Source organism: Lissotriton vulgaris, chromosome 1_1, assembly GCF_964263255.1.
Source record: "Lissotriton vulgaris chromosome 1_1, aLisVul1.2, whole genome shotgun sequence".
Classification (NCBI taxonomy): domain Eukaryota; kingdom Metazoa; phylum Chordata; class Amphibia; order Caudata; family Salamandridae; genus Lissotriton; species Lissotriton vulgaris.
In genome coordinates, this window is record NC_141685.1 from 917,754,142 (window position 1) to 917,776,549 (window position 22,408).

General features: G+C 44.9%; 1 protein-coding gene across 1 annotated transcript in view; it reads left to right on the forward strand.

Annotated features, from left to right (window-relative positions):
- Positions 1-22,408, forward strand: part of PDE4A (phosphodiesterase 4A) — a 1,006,014-nt gene that overhangs the window by 319,881 nt on the left and 663,725 nt on the right. The window lies entirely within an intron of this gene.

The following is a 22,408-nucleotide window of genomic DNA, read 5'->3' on the forward strand; positions in this document are numbered from 1 at the left end:
TATTATAAAGTCAAGATAAGCTGCAGGTACAAGCATCTCAGGATGAGATTTACAAGATACACGGGCCCAACTACATACATGTGCTCTCTGAAAGCCCTCAGGCGAGCAACGGAAACTACAAGGACGAGTTCCAAGAATAATAAAGCTATCAGCATGGACACATACTGAGATCTCTCCGTCATTTACTTTGGAAGGAAAACACACAGGTTAGGCTGTCCCTACCTTGCTCTAGATGGTATCCCTACTTAACCAGGTCTCAACCTATCAAAAGGTGTCAGCAGTGAATGACCCCCAAGGGAAGTCACCCACTCTCAAGCTCTTGGTGAAAACCTATAGTTCTCCAGTCATGACCCCTCTCTGCCTACCCATCCGCTCTCTAAAGGGTCCTCAGGCATCTGCTCTAACTCCACCCAGGGGTGCTGTCCCTAATGCAAAAACATAACAACATTTGGGACGCCCCTCGTGAGACGCCCCTCACGTGGTGTAGCTTCTGGCTTTTTCCATGATGAGGCTTCGTGGTTAGAGTTGACCTTGCTTCTCAGACTCTTCTCCGGCCCGCTGATACCCCTTAAAACATTCCGGAACCCTCCTCCATGTCTGGGCCGTCTCTTGAACAACCCTCTATTCATTCAATTATAATTGGATCCCCCCTTTCTCTTGCAGACAGACATCGGCAGCCAAAACCCCAATTCTCATAGACTTCCAACAAAAGTTTGCAACATTCCTCAGCCCAGACCAGTACGTGTAAATCAATGTTAAAACATTTCAGGCCTACAGCATTTCTCATAATGATTATAGCATTCAACTTCTTCTTTAATTAATAGCATGTTAGTACTCTTATTCTATGATTCGGTAAACACATCTATAAATCATGGCCCATTAACGTTTTTACTAAACATTAGTGCAATCCATGTCGTGAAATAAACCACCTTCCCCCTCCCTTCTAGCTCTGGCCCTGAGGCCTACCACGTTCTACGTTTAACCGTATGCCATCTTACATTTTAGCAGCTACACGACATGGATTCAGGAATAATCACGTCTAATAAAATCATATAGTTTCACACATTTCTGCATTAGTTCCACTTCTACTTAAATCTCTACATTAACTACACATTTCAGAATATAGATGTAGGTACTATCAGCACTCATGGCATTTCTCTTCATGACTTGTGCTTACTACGTGTAAGTGTGGTGTACTTCTACATTTAGGTCAGTTTGCGCTCTCTTAAGAGCACCAAGTGTAGCTGTTACAATAGTCTTTTTTCTACTGGTTGCTGAAGTGCACCTAATTCTTCTTTACCTTTATTGTGTCCTTAGAGTGGCTTGACGTTACCCTGAAGAAGGGACTCAGGTTAGGAGTTGTAAACTTAGATTTAAGGCATGGTAGACTGACGTTATTATTCCCTTGTTTTCTAACTCCCTCAAACTTTTGTATTTCATAATTTTTGGAATTGTTGCCAATATATTCTTTTTGCTCTGAGGTGGACCCACTGAACCTAACTTTAGCCTATGAATCCACATGAACCCAAATTGATCTCTTAATGTTCCCCTCTAAGGGTAGATTAACGCCATTTTACTTTAAATAATTATGCCGTTCCCTTACTTATAGATATTATGTATTAATGAGGAAAACTTCAAACTCAGAGCCTTATAAGGAATCATTCACTGACCTAAATTGAGTTGAACAACCCAAGAGTCACTAGGATTTTGTGACTGGAGCATGTTTCCGATGAGGTAACCCCGCTAATCCTCTGTCCATGCAACGGATTATGTCGACAGCGCCTACTCTCAAATCTATCTCCATTGTTTTGTGCCTCTGGTCGAAGTTACTGTAGCGAAGGATGAAAACAATGTTTCAGAGAGCATTGACGTTCCTCAATGCTGGTGAAAGAGCACAGATGGGAGTCACTGCGTGGTAGGAGCCTTCTGTTTTGCTTGGCATGCTCTTTGTGTTCAGCCAAGAGAAACGGTTGGGTTATATCAAGGTGACCGATGTCCACTGGTGGCTAAATTATTTAACAGCGCAACTGGGAATTTCCAGAAATGTTTTTTTTTTCAACCGTAAGAAGAATCGATGACTGAGTCAACCACATCCAGGCACTCGCGGAATCGATGAGCGGTTCTTTATTTTCGAATGGGTGTCTCCAACTGTGACTTATTTCCCTGCGTGATGCTTTCAGTTCCCTCTCCAAACTCAATAACATCAGATTTATGGGCATGAAGCAGTGACCTGAAGCTGATGTTTATTCGCCTGCAAATTTTCAGATCCATGTATCATGTGGAAAGCACACTGAACCCGAAGGCTAAACTTGCTTTTTGACGAGCTTCACTGCAATATTTGAGGCATTTCTTTAAAATTAAATAAGGTAAAGTCCTTAAAATCCAAGTTCAGAAAAGCCATATGGCCCTTGTATGTCTTTTGTGTGTGCGTTGTTTAAAAACTTAAAACCTGATTTAAAGTTTGTATGACAGGTACTCTGTCACAAACCAGATAAAGTGCCCTGTCCACCAAACTTGTGGTCTCTCAGCTTCCTATTGGTGGTGCCCACATTGACATCATCGACAGAAAGCTTTTGCTGAGCCTAACAGAGTGCTAGGCATTGGAGTAAGTGCTGCCTATTTTTCTCTCCATCGCTACCAGGGAAAACCTGTCGATGACTAACAGAAAAATAAAAATAATAACTCCCACACCCAGGATATACTCCCAGGACATAGGGATCATTAGTAATTTAGTTCTCAAAAACAAACTCACAATTTGTGAGTTTGTGTTTCAAAAACACATTGGTTAGTGGGCAATTCACAAAACTGACAGCAACTGTCCATCTTCCATTGAGACCACCGCTGTGCCGGTGTTGATCTCTAAATTTGGAGGGTGATAGTCTGTCACGGTGATAGACGCAAAGTCCACTACAACCACCCTGTCGGATGGTGGACCACCCCTCAAACCCTAAACCAGGCCCTTAATAATGAAGGTATTTTGTTGGATGCATAATTTGATGTATACAATACATGGGATTCTGTAATCCCTGTATGAATGCCACTCTCCAGTTTTTTACAATCTGTGACTTGTTATGCTCCAAGTTATCAGGTATAAAGAAAAGATGTCCGAACTCGAGTATTATAAGTTATTACAGTTGAGTTCAAGTGTCACAATGCCTGTTGCCAGAGCCAACAGCTGAGGTGAAAGGCAGATCAGTTCACAGAGCATAATTGAAGCAGCTGTTTAAACAACAAAAACAAGTTGCTTTTCTTTCTCTGGTCTATTTTTTAGCTTACAATGACAAGTAGAGAGAACATGTTTATTGTTTTCACTCCTTAGATAGAGAAAAGCTTGAATCTCTCTGCATGTTTCTACATATTCTGAGTTTTAAAAAAATGACTTGTATTGAACTGTTTCTAATATCTGTTTGCAATAAATAACTAAGGTTTTTGATGTCTTTAATTTTGCACTAGAGGTTTTATTTTTATTCTGCATGCTTGCAAACATGCTTGCTCTTTCATATGAAAGAGTTATGCACCAAGGTTTTAAGTGGTTTGTGGGAAAGGTAATTTGACCATGTTTTATATGGGATAAGGTACCCCCAGGCATACATGCTAAGGATATTGCAAGTTACCTCAGAGTTACATACCCTTATAAAAAAGAACTCAGCTTCATCCTTGTTCCCCGCTATGGTAGTCGAACTCCTCAGTGACTTGCAATATCCTTATAATATATGGCAGGGGTGCTTTATTCCTTATGAAACCGTTTCTGCTCCAAACCAACTGGCGTTCAGGGGTATCGCCTGGCGGGAAGCAATCCTATCACAGAAGTGATGATATAGACAAGATGCATTTCATTTGAACACAGGTCTTTCACTTTTATATGCTGAGACCCTCCCTTGAGAAAACGGTTTTGTCAGGTGCCTCAAAATGATGGAGGGCTTACAGTTTATGGAGAAGTGTGGCTCAATGATTAGAGAGGCAGACCCTGATGCAGCGGTCTAGACCGGGATCAGGGTTCAATTCCCCGCCTCGGCGGGTCTTGGGCTCAAAATTCCACGGACCTGATAATTCTCGCCTCGGTGCCTATTCCAATCATTGAGTCCCACTCTGCAACTCTGGGCAATAGCTTGCTTAATCTCCACAACGGCCCCCACAATGCTAAGGATGCCTGGCCTGTGCCCAGGAGTGGACGCCTAACAGGGAAAGCCAGTATGGGTTCCACAGCGGTATTCGTACAAGCGCCTCGAGACCCTTGCGGGTGAGTAGTGCACTATACAAGTATCAATTTTATATACAATAATATTTCAAAATGCCAAGCATTGGAGGTCAGAGCAAATATATATAATATATTATATACATATATTATATATATATATATATATATATATATATATATATATATATATATATATATATATATATATATATATATTAAAGCCCTTCTTCCTCTGCCATGAAGAAATGGAGTCGCACTCACTTGGTTGCTTGCAAATCTTTTATTGATGGTGCAGGTAGGCAATCCTGACGCGTTTCGTTGACTTTCAACTTTTTCAAAGGTGTGCCTTGAGTCTTGCTACAGCGGTAGCCAATTATATGCACATTGCATTTTTTTCACTCCCTCCATTGGGTTGCTGGTCGCTGTAGTTTTTACGTGTTTGCACCAAAATGTCCCGTTTTCATCACTTTGAAATGAAAAGCTGGAAGTCATGCTGGAGCCGGTCTCCAGCGGCAGCCACTTTCCCCTTTCATCCGCTCTTGCGAGGCTTTACAAATTGGTCCGTTTGGGGAAACGTTGGCGCTCTTGCTGACTGTGCGGTGTTCCCTCGACTGGACCACGTCGAAATATATTAAAGCCCTTCTTCCTCTGCCATGAAGAAATGGAGTCGCACTCACTTGGTTGCTTGCAAATCTTTTATTGATGGTGCAGGTAGGCAATCCTGACGCGTTTCGTTGACTTTCAACTTTTTCAAAGGTGTGCCTTGAGTCTTGCTACAGCGGTAGCCAATTATATGCACATTGCATTTTTTTCACTCCCTCCATTGGGTTGCTGGTCGCTGTAGTTTTTACGTGTATATATATATATATATATATATATATTGATGTTAACTGATAGCTTTTAATGGTTAGCATTAAATATATCAAATGTTAAACATTGGGAGTGATTAAGCCAGAACTATCTCATAGGAGCTAGCAGATATCCTTAATGATAGGTGATTGGTGGCACTCATCACTTTTTGACAGTGCGAGTGAGCACAGACAGCATGTTACATTTTTTGAAGGGTTGTCCCGGGGATGGTGGAGGGAAACCAGGGACATTGGTGAAAGACATTTACTAACAGGCATTTCAAAGCCCATGGGTCTTGCAGCTATAATGTGAGTGACGAGCTATTGACATTTCCAGTTCTTGTATGGAAAGCACTGTGTAAAGAAAGTATTACAAATGTTAAAATACCAGAGACACAGCAAACACATACCTTAAGCTATCCTGAAACTGAACATTGAAATCAATATATTTAATCTTTATAAACTGTATGGTTTCTTTTTCAAATGCTTCTCCTACAGGAAATCTCTGAAAATAATTTAAAAGGCCTATTACACGTGGTCCTGCTTAAATATAGCACATAAGTGTAGTTGCTACAACTTGAAAGAGCATAACCACTGTCCGGGATCTTGAATAAGTAAGTGTCTGAATTTTAAAGAAAATGCTTGCCAAGGTCTAGTTTACTTTCCATACAACTCTAAACTGGAAATATGCACAGGCCAACAAGCTTAGCTTAGGAGCTCGTGGAGCAGAATTATAAGCCTCTGCCAAAGAGATGTCACCAGCTGAGGTGAGTACAGCTGCCCACTCTGTTCCCCTGTGATAGGAAAGAGGGCATCTTTGTGCACTAAGGTCTGTGATCCATGCAATACTTGAACAGCGGAAGATGAAACAAAATGAACCTGTTAAAAGCAGAAGATAAAACAAAATGAACCTGTTAAAGTCTGCTCTTTAGTAAAAATATAAAAAATATATATCTGTTGCTGTGCTTTTACAGAGGAGCTGAGAGAGGAGTGGAAAGCAATAAATGTTGGGAGGAGGAAGCAGCACACTGGGAAGAGAGCAACAAAACACCTGCACTCCCATAGAGTGCTCAAAGAAGACATAATGAGTTACGTGATGTGAGCAGTAGATGGATAAAGTCATCCAAGGAAAGGCTGATAAAGAAGCTATGGGGGGAAATGCAAGATTTGGAAGGAAAGTGTTGTAAGGTGAAAGTATTATGTGGTATGGGGCAGGGGTGCCTTACCATGTAATACTAGCACAATACACAAGGTGGTACTCTCTCAGTAACCCTTAGTGGCAGAAAACAGACAGGCTACTTAGAGGAACACGTGTTAAGCATTTCACATCACAAACATGGACAATAAGTAATTGACACAACTTAAGAGAAATCCAACGCCAATATATAAAAATAGCTCTGTTTTTATATATTTTAAGACACCAAACCGAAATCAATACATACAGTGTAACCAGAGTTATTAATTGTCAAGCAATAAATAAATCACTACTTTGTAATTTAAAAACATTGACATTGCAGTCAATTGGAAAAAACCATATATGCAATCGATACTTTAGAGAGTGAATTTTACCTGGTTCAAAGAAGCGGGTGCAGAATTGCACTTTCAGCTGTCAAACTGAGCTGTCAATCAGACTTGCAGTGTTGAAATGGTTATCTTAGCAAAAAGGTACTTGTGGGGTGAGTTGAGCAAAACTCTTTGAAAATAAAGCAAGGAGCTGGCCCTGGACCAGGAGTCTCCAGGCAGATCCAATCTACCTGGCTCGGGAGGCTCAGGTGCATAGGTGCTCTTGACTATCCATGGTGCTGAACCGGATCTGCAGCCAAAGAAGATGGCGGGCGTGCCAATAGGGGGTAAAAGCAAATGCAAGATCTTTATGATGGAGCCACTGGAGTGGTTGGTCATTCAAGCAGATTAATCTCTTTTCTTGAAGTGTTGAATAAAGCAGGTAGTAGTTGGACTGACCACCAACAGGCCTGTTACCTGCAAGCACACCCGTTGGGGAAATCTTTATCTAAAGAACGAGGAGAACGTTGTAGAAAGTTGAGACTCGCTAAGGGTCAGGACTACAGTTCCCAGAAGCCACCTGCACAAGGACTATGTCCGACCATGCTGGGAAACTCGGAGGGCAAGACTTCAAGGTTGTGCACTTTGTGATTTGTGCCTGTCGACTATAGGGGACTAGTGCCGCTAGCCCAAGGGAGTTTTATTGAAGTTTAGAGTTTGCAGATGGGCTCACCTTTCTTTTGGGACTAATCTCTTGCATTGGTTGAGTCAAAATACAGCTGGTGCAGGATGGCTGCCAAAGGTGCTGAGCTTAGCGCCTATCATTGCAGAGTCCTGCTTTATTGTGGAAACGGATCTCTTCTGGGTATCATATTGAATCTGAGGTTCTGCTATCTGGGGTACCCCTTAAATCCTAGATTTAGGGGTGAGAGTGGGTGTGAGGACTAGTAGCCAATGGGAATCTGGCCCTGTGGCTAATCTACCCCAGTAGTGACAACATCCTGTGGGTGTATTTCACTAAAACTAGTCAGGACTGTTTCTAAGCCCACATTTAAGATGGCCAGAACCATCCTTGGTCATACACCTCAGATGCCAGCCCCTAGAGATGTTATCAGCCTTGAGGAGGTGGACGCCTCCTGCATACCTAATTTCCCACATGCTCCTGAAAAACAGTGTCTGGTGCAGGGGGAGCTTTGTCCTCAAGCGGGGGACAGTTCCTTTGTCCAGTGGCACCAGTGAATCCTTTGAGGTTCACTGTGCACCGGTGTAATTCACTAGCCGTTTTGTGTGGACTGAGGTTTCACCTCCTGCTCACACACGTCCTTTGTCTCTGACCTCTGGGAGTAGCAAACACTCCCCAGCATGAGGTCACACTTCTTTCTTGGCAGCAAAGCTTTGAAAAAAGCACACCAAGGCACAGGAACACTTGTTAATCTAGGTGGGCACTGTCTAAAGGGCTACCTGGGTGCATGCTTGTTAAACCTTGATACCACCAGTGTTTTGGGGGTTAAAAGTAGTAGTAGTAGTAGTAGTAGATATTTATTGAGTGCCTATTTCACCCTTATGTCTCATAGCGGTTTGCCAACACAGGAAGCTAGAGGGAGGGACAGAATTTAAAATAACCATGTTTTGAGATCTTTCGGAATTTTTTTGTGGTTTGTTTCCTGGCGAAGTCGTAGCGGCAGTGAGTTTCCTAGTTCTGGTGCAGTTTTATAAAAAGATCTATCCCCATTTTTTACAGTACGAACTTTGGGGATTCTCAACAAGTGTTTGTTTGATGAGCGGAGGGAGCAGCCTGACTTATATTTAACCAGTTTCATTGCTAGATAGGTCGGACCCTGGTTATTCAAGGTTTTGTGAGTCAGACAGTATAGTTTAAAGGAGATCCTACTCCTTATAGGTAACCAATGGAGGGCTTTAAAGCGCAGAGCTGATGGAGATCGGGAAGGCAGATTCAGGACCAATCTAGCCGTCGTGTTTTGCAACACATTTGTAGTTTTGACAGGAGTCTTTCATTTATGGATGCAAACAGTGCATTACCATAATCCAATTGATTGTTGATTAAAACCTGTACAAGGGGCAGTCTAGAGCAGAGGGGAATCCATTTAAAGATTTTCTTTAAGGAGCGCATTATTCCGTAACTGGTATGGACCAAGGAGTTAATGTGGTCCTTCATGGAAAGTTTATTGTCCATGATAACTCCTAGATCATGAACTGTTAATTTGGGTGGAGGACATGGTCCCAATGAAAAGGGCCACCCGGCCGTGGTCCATGCGTGTTGTATGTCTCTAAAGAGCATAATTTCTGTTTTGCTTACGTTTAGGCGTAAATGGTTAGTTGACATCCATTTGTTTACTGATCACATGCACTGTTTAAATCTGTGTTGCGTGTCAGTGGGATCTGGATCGAGAGTGATCAGCAACTGCGGGTTGTCGGCATAGGAGACGGTATCAAAGCCATAGTCTCTGATCTTTTTGGCCAGGGGCGACACGTAAAGGTTAAAAAGTGTGGGACTTAAAATAGATCCCTGGGGGACTCCTTTATCAATAGGTTGACTTTTGGAACAGAAGCCCCCTATTTGTACTTTTGTAGACCGTTCCAACAGGTAGCTCTCCAGCCATTTCAGGGCCGGGCCCTCGACACCAAGGTCCCATATTAGTTCCAGAAGGATGCCATGCGAGATGGTGCCAAAGGCCGACGACAAGTATAGCAGGATGAGAATAGCCGACTATCTGGCATCCAGGGAGAGCCTGATGTTATCAATGATCTCCACCAAAGCTGTCTCAGTACTATGATAGGATTGGAAGCCTGATTGGGATGGAACCAATAAGTTGTTTTTTTCCAGATATGTTGATAACTGCTGGTTAACTGCTGCTTCCATTACCTTAGCAAACAGTGGTAGGAGAGAGATAGGTCTATAGTTGGCGTGTTGTTTGGAGTCAGCTGTAGTTTTTTTAGGATAGGTCTGATGATAGCTTTCTTCCAGTGTGCAGGCACAGTGGATTCTGAGAGTGAGAGGTTCAAGATATGGGTTAGGTTGGGGAGGAGTGCTGGACCAATTTTGGATAGGATCTCTGAGGATGCAGGGTCAGTAGGTGAACCCGAATTTCTTCCTTCTGAGTAGAACGAAGGTGTCCTCTTCTGTAAGTTTGTTAAATTCTTTGAGAGAAGGAGTGACATTTGACACCAAACACAAAACAAATCAGCCGGGCCATCATGGAGCTGGACATATAGGCAATGTCCTAATGTCAGCCCATGGCAACTTATCGATAACAGGTCACGTGCAGTAGTATTACATTTAGAACGCTACCACAGGATAGTATATGCTTGCACGTAGATTTCCACACATATAAGATAATGCACTCTACCTCCTAGGCCATAGGAGGCCTACCCTAGGGGTGACTGGCATATATTAAATGTAGTGGGGTGACCCTTTCACACATGATGTGTGCAGGGTCGAACTTGAGCAGGCAAGATACTCATGCAGGGCTGAAATGGCAGACCTGCAGACTTTGTTTTTACTCGAGTCACTCAGGGTGGCACAATGAGTGCTGCAGCCCTAGTGCCCCTTTACATCCCTGCCCTGGGTACCATGGTACCATACACTAGGGCCTTACAGGGGTGTAAAAGTACTTTGCCAACTGGGTGTACCAATTCACATTTACAGTTTAAGGGAAAGAGCACTGGTGCTGGGCTTGGTTAGCAGGACCCAGCACACTTTCAGATTAGTTACCACAGCATCTAGCAGCACAAAGTGGGAGGGGGGGTCTTCCAAAAAGGGCACTTTACAAAAGAAAGCTATGGAATAAGAATCAGGGAAGGGAGAATGACAAGCAAGCCTGCAATGGTGTGACCGAAATCTCCCTTTTAGTATTCATACTCTACCCACTAAGTCTTTGACAACAGCCAGCTATACGTTGTCTATCAGCAAGGCCTAAAAATGGTGTAGGGGCTGATGGCAATCTTGTGTCTGTATGAGTAGTTTGTACATCATTGGACAGAGTTAGGTTAGTGTCGATATCCCTGCCCCCTAGGGAAGTCTGTTTCTATCAGCCAAGTTCTTTGAAGCGCGCATAGTGGGTGTCCTCAGAAGAGATATATCGATCTTCTCCAGGGCACAAATGCTAAAAAAAGAAGTGGGGGGACGCTGTCACCGGTAATGATGTCACGACAGGAAGTGACATCTCAAAAGGTGGCTTGCACCATCGCGCTCATTGCCTCCCCTCCGCAAAGATAACGGTGTCCTCTCGAAATTAACAAACCCAGTGGCGCACCGGCGCCGAGATCCGCGGGAGACGGTGCGCAAATTAGCATTCGCCCCTCGCAGTTAATGACAGAGAGGCCAAAGAGTGAAGTCCAGCTGTACGGCATGGGGGACGGCGTCCACCCAGTAAAAATAAGTGGGGGGACGCCGTCCACCCGCGTGGTACCCCAACTCGAGCCCTGATCTTCTCCCTTATAAACTAATTCTATTAAAGCTCCTTTTCAACATTCGAAGCCAGCAATGGCTGCAATGGCTGATCATTGATATTTAGATTACCTGATACTCTTCTGACTCATCAGGCTCCTGTAACTTTATCTTTAGTGCTCGGATAGCCGATGAGTTATGTACATGGTGAAAAGGCTTGATCAACACCACACTAAATTTAATTGGCGAGCCAAGAATAACGGGAAGTAACCTCAACTTTGAACCATGCTAACACGATGAGCGTGTCTACATATAAAATATTGTTCTTTCCCGTCTGCTTCTCTGAGCTGCTAGGAATTCCCCTCCCACCTTCCGGCAATGGGCTGGTTCTTAACCCCTTCCACGCTGATGACGAGCTGGGCTCGTCATGGCATAGCCTCCTCGCACGCTGATGACGAGCCCAGCTCGTCACGTAACATGCGATTTAAAAAATCTCAGCGTGCGAGCGGAATTCCGCTAGCGCGCATGAGGTTAATATTAAGCTAGACTTACAAATGCCTTTTCAAGTTACTTGGACGTAGACCTTGTAAAATTATGCCAGAAGTTAGGTTACTTAACCAAGCCACTTCCATGATCAGTTCATCGACTCTAAAATACCTTTGAAATATTTGACAGTCAGCACCAATGCAATAAAATAAATAGATAGAATATTTTTTTCAATAATAATTTGCTTGAGTATTGCTACATGATGCCTAGAGGGATCAAGCCCTATCTAAAATAAGTAATGGTGAATCCAATAGGTTTGCCATTGGGTGTCAGCCTCTTGAATTTGTCAATGCTTCTTTTATTTTATCAGCCTTTATACCACGTTATTGTTGAAGGAGCTACCTGGCCCCACCAATATAAAAAAATGCTAAAAGCCAACCCCCCCCCCCCCGCCCCCCCCCCCCCCCCCCAAATGGTCTAAAAAAACCTGCTTTGCCACAGTACTACTTTGTGTGCAGTTGTGCTGTCAATCACAGTGAAGTGGGCCAGTGGCTGAACTGGGATGACCACTGACCCTCCCGCTATGCTATAATGGGCGGGAGAAAATGGTGGCGACGCAGCCAACGACCAATGGATGAAGAGAGCTGGCTGAAAGCCCTATTACAAGTAGGCTTAATCTACATATAATTTTAGTAAAAATCCAATGGTCTTGGCTAACACCCAAAACTAAAAGTATGACTTACTATACCCACTCAACGATGTTGGACGCAGCAACAGTGAGAAGAATATGGACAGTCAGCTGGCCTAAAGATAGGAAATGATGGGTGCTGAGAAGGGTCAAAAAGAAGTGCGCTCCCATCTGTGGCGCCGTTTTGATGAATGCAGCTGTTTTGTACCTCATTTCCATCCCGACCCGTGCGTGGCGCCGATGACTCACCAGCACAGAAGGGCTGTCACTTCAGCTTGCAAATGAGTCCCCGCTACTCAGTCAAGCTGGAAGCGCCATGACGCGCCGCGCGGCGCCCACATGGGCCCGGCGGAGCGGGTAATTAATGAGCTTTGAGTTAGAGAAGTGACAGGCGGGTGGGGGCAGCAACCGCCTATTTGCCCCCCAACTGTCAGAGGGGCGGGATCAGAAATTTAAATGTCTATTTTTATGTTGTTCCTGCTGTAGTGTTCCGGCGTCGTAAATGGCGGGTTGTAGCGCGCTCGTGGCGGACTCAGCCGACTGGTTTTGGGTTGTCGGGGCTGCGCTGCTTATTTATGAGTTTCAGTGTAAAAGATCGAGACACACAAAAATAAAAAACAAATAAAATTGAAGGAAAGCACAAACGAGTGTGGCTAGTGCGAATTAACTCTACGGACTATTGTTTTGAATAATGCGCTCTCTCTCTGTTATGAGGGTCTCCAAGTTTATTGGCAGAAATTACTCTTCCACGTCTAACTCGCGAATATATCAGTCTTTACTCTTTCAGCTCCTCCTTGCAACGTGGTCGGAAATAGCTCCTCGCAGCTCACTCCTACCCGTTACTAATACACGTTTTCCGCGTAATTACGCAACTTGCATAGGGGGTTACATTGGGAAAATCGAATTGTGAGTCGCAATGTTCTTTATGAAACTTAAAAGGGTCAAAATAAAGTATTGACACTATCCACTGTTGTTGCATATGCTATGCAGATAAGAGATATTAACAAAACAAAACATGGTTTGCAGTGAATATAGACATCTGAACTAAACCCGCAGAGGGCATCCCTGACAGCCCTCTCCATGATACACGCATGTACATTGACGTCAATGGGCTTGCTTCTATATTCTGGCTTTCTCTAGTTCTTAACATGCGTGTACCCCGCCACCCAGTGGTGGGACAGAAAACTGTTACCAAATAGATGTTTATGCACCAGTTATGAACTGGCTCTCGACAGCTCCTGCATCGACCTGGCTCACTTATTTTCTTTCAAATGTAGACTATTTTCTTTAAATTCCCCCCTTGTTGCAGCTTGGGTGGAGCTTTCAGCAGTGCTGCAAACGTAGCCATGTGTTTGGGGTGCTTCTAGACGCTGACTTAAGGACCCTCTGCTGTGTGTGGAACTGTCACCTGGACTGTGCCTGTGCCATGACCTTAGAGGTCTCTTTAGAGCCATCTGGCGCACATATCTCTCTTCAAGGGGCCATTCTCTGTCCCCCACTGTGCGGAGGTCGTTCCTCACTGGTCATGTGCAGGTGCTGCGAGGAACGCTGGGGGAGACACACCTTACCCCCCTCACGCGCCAGTTCTGATCCTCTACCCCAATTTCTTTTCTTTTCTGAAAGGGGTACCAGGTAGAGGAAATACTTCGGGGTGCGAAACAGAGCAAATTCTTTGAAAAGGCGACAAACGAAACAGAACAAATGAGTGGGAATGGTGGCACAACTCTCGAATGTAGTCGGGATACAAAAGAGGCCCAGTGATCAACCCCAAATGGTCGTAAGATGCAAAAGACGAGAAATGCGTTAATGCAAAAAAAAGAATCGATGGGGGGAGATTGGTAAACCCAGGAACATGTTGTGATAATTTGACCTAACTTTCAACTTCACCTCCCTCCCTCTCTTCCATAAAAACACACACACATGCGTGCACACGCAGGCACATCCACCCACCCACCCACCCATCTACCCACCTACCTACCTCTACGAATAGGGTGGCCTTTGAGGGAGTAAATAGCAGGCAGCCCGGCTCTGAAGAAGAGCCACCGACCCAAATACCACAATGACACACAAGTCTTGAAGGGCATAGGCAACATTCTTGTTTTTAACATTGCATAAGGGAGACACCAATCAAAGAAATAAATATTGTCTACCTGAAGGCAACTTTAACCTCTCGAAGAATCAGAATGCACCTCTCCTTGTACACCGCCCTCGGAGGAGACAAGCTAGCTCACAAAGACCTCCACCCACGTCTAGGATGTGGAGTGAATGTCCAGTGATGAAGCGTGCACGATAGTGGGTGAGGGTTTCATGTCCTTTGAACCCAAGCATCCGTCATTGAGTGTCGGTTAGTCCAAAGTGGCAGCGTTGCTCTTCCTCAGCCCCACAACTGACGTGTTACGTTCTTTACGTCCTACATAGGGTGGGAGGGTGGTGGACAAGGTCTGAGCCTTTTCCTTCTCACTCCTTTCTGGATGGTAAGGAAGGTGTTCACGAATTCAGATCAGCTACTTCAGAATAGCTTCCAGAACAGCAGGGTTTGTGTTATAGAAAATGTTTAAAAATGAGCAGGTTTAATAATCACTTCCACAGTCTGCAGGAATACAAGAACAACAAAACAACTCTTGTAATAGTGGTAATATTGCTACTAAACTCTTGTAATAGTGGTAATATTGCTACAAAACTCTTGTAATGGCGGTAATATTGCTGCAAAACTCTTGTAATGGTGGTAATATTGCTACAAACCTCTTGTAATGACAGTAATATTGTTACAAAACTCTTGTAATGGCGGTAATATTGCTACAAAACTCTTGTAATGGCGGTAATATTGCTACAAAACTTCTAATGGTGGTAATATTGTTACAAAACTCTTGTAATGGTGGTAATATTGATACAAAACTCTTGTAATGGTGGTAATATTGCGACAAAACTCTTGTAATGGTGGTAATATTGCTGCAAAACTCTTGTAATGGCAGTAATATTGTTACAAAAGTCTTGTAATGGCGGTAATATTGCTACAAAACTTTTCTAATGGCGGTAATACAGCTACAAAACTCTTGTAATGGCAGTAATATTGTTACAAAAGTCTTGTAATGGCGGTAATATTGCTACAAAACTCTTCTAATGGTGGTAATATTGCTACAAAACTCTTGTAATGGTGGTAATATTGCGACAAAACTCTTGTAATGGTTAGATTGCCATGAAACTGTTGTAAAGAGGGGTAAGATTGCTAAGTGAGTTGGGCACCTTCTACAAAGATCTATGTAAATGAAGAAGGCTTACACGTTTGATAACTAACGGACACCCCACTCTGCCTTTCATCACTTTGAGATGAATGAAAAGAGGAGCGCTAAGTTGGGGAAAAGCACATCTGGTATTTTGGCACCAAGGAGTAATTCATTTTCCAGTGGCTCTGCATCACTTGCCGCTTAACTGTGCACAACTGCAAACCATTTTAAACCTTTTTTTTCATAAAGAATAGTTTTGAAAAGAAAATTACATACATTTAGCAATGTTTTCTTTGCGGTCCCAAAAAGCCCGCATTTGCAATCTCTCCTCGCGACAACATCTTAATTAAAATCGCAAAATGAATGTGATTAGTGTTTCTTCTCGAAGTGTTTGCAGATGGAAAACATTATTTGTCTGAAATTTGTGCAGAGTAATTTCTTGCTCATGCTTTTTGAATAAGTGAGGCGTCTCTCTCACCAGGTGTAGCGTCTTCAAGGTGTGATGAGTTCTGCTTATGCTCAGTGTAGGGGTTCAGGGGATTCCATGTCACCAGATTCACCCCAGTCTGATTTCAAACGCTCCAGGGTGCCGCTTCCTATTTAAGAAGTGACCAATTGGAAAAAATCAAAACTACATCTCCCAGAATGCACTGGCTGTGCAAGAAACCGTCAGAGATGGAGCATTGTGTCTCTGGAGCCATTGCTTCATCTAGGACCCCACAAGGCATTGAAGGAAGAGCTTCATGAAGCAGGCCTTTAAACAGAGCAGATTTTGTTCCCAGACACAGGTTCACTCAGCCTTTCATCCTTCCTTAATTGGTAAAATGAGTACCAGTTTCACTGTAGAGTAACACCCTTAGACGACGTTCACGTTACACAAACCTCCAAAAAAGTAAGAGCTATCAAACTTAAAAGGCAAATGACTAGTCACACCCAGCTCTCCTTCCGGTCCCAAACTTTGCAGCTCCTCCACAGGTGTTGAGAATTTGGCTCTCTGAGGGGAGCCTCTCTGGGACTCCTTCCCTCATCACTGCTTCTTCCTCAAGCATTTTCGAGAAGTTCCCATTACATGAAACACTCAGATGGCGATGCGGCTGCTGTCTTACCAGGCCTACATGGAGCTCCTGGAACTCTTCGGATGAGGTGAGCGTGTATGTCACTCCTGTCTACCTCTGGGCTCCACTGGAGCGATCCTGGTGGCCATTCGCTCATGCCAACTGGAGGATCCTACCTCAATGCTGTAAATTTCCGTTCACGTAAGCCGCATTGAGGCCTCCAGCACACAGTGGAACCACCAAAGGGGATTGTTCTAAATATTTATTGGAGCTTCACATTGTATGAAACTATTGTATGGAGTGTAATATCTTATTTTGGTTGGTTTTATCACGATTTAAAGACATTTTAGTGCTGAGGCACAAGTTGTATGTCACAAGATATGAGATTCTGATAGTGGATTGGATTGACTATCGGAAAGTTTTCACATGTTCCAGACAAGTGACGTTAAGATAATTGAAGGGAGAGAGTTCCACAGCACCGGTCCCACTCTCTAAAGGGAGTCGCTTCTTCGCAAGTGGCCTACCTAAAACTGAAGAGGTCCAAAAGTCCAGTGGACTTCCTTATCAAAGGACGGTTCGTCAAACCCACGGTTACAGCTCCCTATTCACCGCTCGAGTCGTGGTACCACGCAGGTGGACGGCGTCCCCCCACCTATTTTACCGGGAGCTCCATAACTGGAGCAAATGGAGACAAACATTCACTCTTTGGCCTCTCTGGGTGCGAGATCGGAGCTCATTCAGAACGCTGCTCACGCGCTGGCTTCCCTGACGCAATCGCATCTAAGGGGTGAGCAAGGGGAGGCAATGACTCCGATGGTGCAAGCCACCTTTCGTGACGTCACTTCCTATCGTGATGTCAGCATCCCCCATTTCTTTTTTTAGGACTTGTGTCCTGCTATTCACTGAATCCGCCAGGACAGGACATGCTCCCTGTTTTCTGCCTATATCCACCCAAGCTTCTTCTTGGGTGGACATTTCTTCCTCGCGCGGCTGGTGCCACTGGGCTCGCAATGGTGTTGCTAATGTACCTCCGCGAGCTCACTCATGGCGCCGCCCAGACTCCTTGAGTTACATTGTTTGTGTGCACCACCATGGGAGGCGCGCGCATGGGCCATCAGGCCTCCTGCAGCGCGTGGAGAAGCGACAGGATAAATGACGAGGGCTGCGGGACACAGGCGAGCGGTGACAAATCTGCAAGGCCTTGCAGACAGCAACAAGGACACATCTGCCAGTGAGCATGCTGCTGTTCAACCGCAACATGGGCCTGCACCCTGACACCTGTCACTGTGTGCGTGAGTGCTGCTCTTCCCCAGTCCTTGCTGAAGGGGCGTGGAGAGAATCCAGAGTATGTGTGTATGTGTGTGTGTGTGTGTGCACGCACATTCGTATGTAATGGAATGATGGTGTGTATGCGCATTAGGGTAAGGGTATACAGGTTCCTCTGGGTGAAGGTGTGAGTGCTTTAGTGTGCATGTGTGGTTGTCTGTGTGAATGAGTGCATTTGTATGTGCACTTGTGTGTGTGTGTGTGTGTGTATGGAGAGAATGATGTATATGTGTGTGCCTTTGTGTGTATGGAAAAGATGGTGTGTGGATACGTCAGGTTGAGGGCGTATAGGTGCCTCTGGGTGAAGGTGTGAGTGCTTGAGTGTGCATGTGTAGTTGTCTGTGTGAGTGAGTGCATTTGTATGTGCACCTGTGTGTGTGTGTGTGTATGGAGAGAATGATGTATATGTGTGTGCATTTGTGTGTATGGGAAAGATGGTGTGTGGATACGTCAGGTTGAGGGCGTATAGGTGCCTCTGGGTGAAGGTGGGAGTGCTTGAGTGTGCATGCGCGATTGTCTTTGTGATTGAATGTATTTGTATTTGTGTGTGCACATGTGTGCGCAATACTCCTGAATGTTGCTGTGTTTCTGAGGTGCCCGTGAAACCTACTGAAAGAGACCCAAAAAAACTGAGACATGACATGCATTGCCGAGACAGGTACTGTATCCCACACACAGTGGATATGCAAGCTCCCTGCACCCCATGAACAGGTACAGCACAGACAGAAACAGTGCAGGCTTCTCTCTCACACACACAGTATAGGTACAACATGGTGTACACTAATCTATGCTTCTCTGAGGAGCAACAGGAGCAGCATAGGAGGCATCAGTGCAGTCCATCTCACAACCTCCTCATACATATAGCAGGTAAAACACAGAGAGAAGCAGCAAAAGTGTCCATCTTATACACAGTAGATTGCATGTAACATAGCATTGGTCCCTCATTGGTTAATGCAGCCATGGCAATGGCAGGACATGCGGGAGTGGGGGATGGTTGTGTGAGAAAGCAGGGATGCAAACTGATACACAACCATTTATCATCCAGTAATTCAGGAGCCACTATCCCAAAACAAATACTCCAGGGAGTCATATGGCAAGATGTGTGCGATGCTTATATGCTCATACATGCCTCAGTAAACTTATTTTGTGCAAGTTCTATTGATTTGCATTTTGTCCTGACTTTAGAGACAAATTGGTTCTTAAGACTACTCCTTTGCCGCAAGCACACACCCCCTCCGAGGGAGCCTCACAGGCAAGGATAGGGTTTGCATTTGCAGGGCAGGCTTTCCATCAGTAACTGGTCCACAGAATGCTATAGGATGTGGGATCTGGTACTGCACAAAGACCCCCCCTGGCTCCACCCACTCCTACAATGGCATCTCTCGGTGAGGGTCAGGGGTCCCTATTGCAAACAAAGGAGCAGCTAGGGAGAGTAGTGTGGTTCCCGAACATGAGATGTTGCTTGGCATTTGCCTACTGAATTACCACCTGAAACTATGCGATTTTGAATCCGTGCAAGCCCAGTTGGTGTTAAATTTACAGCATTTGTCCACATTCAATTCAAAATGTAATACCATAGCCTAGCTTGACGTTTAAATCTGGGAGAGATGTGGCGCCGCGGCCAGGGTGACTGACTCCAAAATCTGGGGATCATGGTTCGATCCCCGGGGCGCCGGCAGATTAGCCCAGCACCATGTAACTCTGGGCAATAGCTTGCTTAATCTTCCCGACGGCCCCCAGTGCCTAGAGACTGTAGGCAGACCCCCCAGGATATAGCGGCATTGATTAGCAAATTTAGCGGCACAAATATGGCAATTTAGCTGCATTTTATTTAGCGGTTTTTCCTACAACAAACACATATCTTCGTTTTTTTAGTTGTTTAACAACATGAAACTACGTATATTTGGTTTATTTACAATGTAGACACTTTGTTTGGCTTCAAGGCTGGATATAGGACATAAAAATGTTATTGAATAAATGCCCCAAAAGCAATCCCCCCAAGGCCCGCCGCACACTGGGCACGCAGCAGAATTACTTAGAGTGCTGTGCGGTGGATTGGATTGGGTGGGATGAACTGGATTAGGGTAGGGTGGATTGAATTTAGGTAGATTGGGATGGAGTGAGCAACGGTTAATTTGCACACAAAAAAGTGCCAGGACTCTTGTCAGGAGGCAGCTTGCACCAGCCCTTTTCTCCTGTTAGTGTCACCTAAAACAGACTACTAACAGTGAAAGTGGGGAAGAGGATGTGGCACAATTGCCAAAGCTGCTGACTTTGGAGCTGGGGAATCTGGTTTGAGTCTCAGCATGAACTCCACATCCTGTGATTCTAGGCAAATCATTTCATCTCCCCATGCCTACTATAAATAAATGTGTCCTTAACTGGTGCTCATGAAAAGCGCCGGTGTTGATGATTAAGTGCCAGTTTTGAGCACCGGAAACCACCAGCTCAAATTAGGCACTGAGGTGGGATAGATTGGATTTGGGTGGGGTGGTTTGGATTGGGGTGGATTGGATTGGGGTGAGGTGGGGTGGATTGGAGTGGGGTGGATTGGATTGTAGGGGTGCAGACTGTTTTGGATTGGAGTGGGTCAGATTGTTTTGGAGTCCGGCAGGTCGGAGTGGGCAGAATCTTTTGGATTCGAGTTGGGCAGATTGGAGTGGGGCGATTGGAGCGGGCGGAAAGAGTTCAGCAAGTGAAAAGCTTACCCTGGAAATCTGCGGGTGGCGAGATTCTTTAACTGACAAGGCTGCCGGTGTTTAGTCCATTTCACATCCATCGCTGCAGCCTACTGCTTAAGGATGAGTGACTCTTCCTTTTCTGCCTTGGGATCTCCATTGAAGACTCGAAGCTGGGGTAAGAATGTGCTGCCCGGGATGAAGTATGGCTGCACACGATTTCAGTTTTTTGTCTTCACTTGTGCCATTGTGGAGGCGCCTTCATGATTGGTTCACATACAGCAGGCCCTCATTGGCTGCACCTATTACAGACTTGAGCAATAGAAGACAGCTCCGCTGGCCTACAGATTAAGACTTCACAAAAGGAACACACATGGAAAGGGAGGAGGGTGTGGGACGGCTCATGCAGCAAAGCGGGAGCATTTGGGTAAGGGGAAGACCTCTCACTTTGAAGTCAGAGAAAGAAAATTAGCTGAGGTTCTTGAAAGCAGTAGTGTGACGACGGATGGACCACCGCAAATGTGCGCAGTGAGCATTCAACTCACTCTAGTTTTCTGTGCACAGTTACCCACTATACTAATATACGAGATGAGTGGTTTCAAATTAAATTAAACGGACATTGGTAGTGCTAAAAGAAACAAATAATAACTCATAGTATGAATTTGTAATGTAAGTTCATAATGGGGAAGATAAAAAACGAGGTAACTTGATTTATTGAAAATGCCCAATAACAGGTAAGTTTACATAGAAGCATTACATTTGTATGTTCCATCAGAGTTTTATTCAAACGATCCTACTTCTGTCTAACGCATACTTTATTAATTAAAGATATCTATAAGTGGCAAAAACTAGCTGATCAAGTGCAATAAGCTGACGGACGGCGCGGCGCCCCTGTCCTTCGCTCAGTGTAAGCTCATTCGAGATAACGCTTTGCCGTTGTCGAAGATGCTACTGATATGATTGCACATATCTTACCACGCACATTTCCTGCTTTTATGGACGTCAGCGCTAAAGAAAACAATAGAATTCTGGGTAATATGGATGATAGATTTCCTGAAAGTCAAGCAATCTATTTATTTATCGTGGAATCAGCAGAGAGCACCCCTGGGGGGGTCCCACAGAGCTGCCCCTCCCAGGCTTCCCACAGGGCGGGGGCTGTCACTGCCTCCACAGGCCTGTGAGCGACCAGATGGCTCTTTCCAACCCCCCCGCCCCCCAACCCTCCGCAGACCCGCCCCGCCCCCTTGAAAGTGGTCTGGATGTCTAGATTTCGCAGGCAATTTTGTAAAAATCCCGCCATTTTTACAAAAGTGCCGATTTCGCGGGCACTTTTTAAAAATCGCGGCATTTTTTTAAAAGTGCCGATTTCGTGGCAAACCGCGAAATCGCGAAATCCTGGAGGGTCTCAAGTTCAAGTTTGGCATTTGTATAGCGCCCTACCCAGAGGGTCTCAAGGCGCTTGGGGAAGGGGAAGTTTATTTGTCGAATATCCAAGTTTTTAGTTCTTTTCTGAAGGTGAGGTGGTTCTGGGTAAGGTGGAGATGGGTGGGGAGAGAGTTCCAGGTTTTGGACGCTAAGTAGGAGAAGGATCTTCCACCCATGGTGGATTTATGGATGCGTGGAATTGCGGCGAGGGCTTGTGTGGATGATCGTAGTTGGCGGGGGGGGGTGTAAAAGGACAGGCGTGTGTTGAGGCAGTCCGGTCCTAGGTCGTAGAGAGCTTTGTGTGCGTGGGTAAGGAGGCGGAACGTTATTCTCTTGTTGACGGGAAGCCAGTGGAGGTCTTTTAGGTGCTCGGAGATGTGAGTTCGGCGGGGGAGGTCCAGTATAAGTCTGGCTGAGGCGTTTTGGATGCGTTGGAGTTTTTTCTGGAGTTTGGCGGTGGTTCCGGCGTAGAGTGTGTTTCCGTAGTCCAGTCGGCTGGTCACCAGTGCGTGGGTGACCGTTTTTCTTGTTTCAGTGGGGATCCAGCGGAAGATTTTTTTAAGCATGCG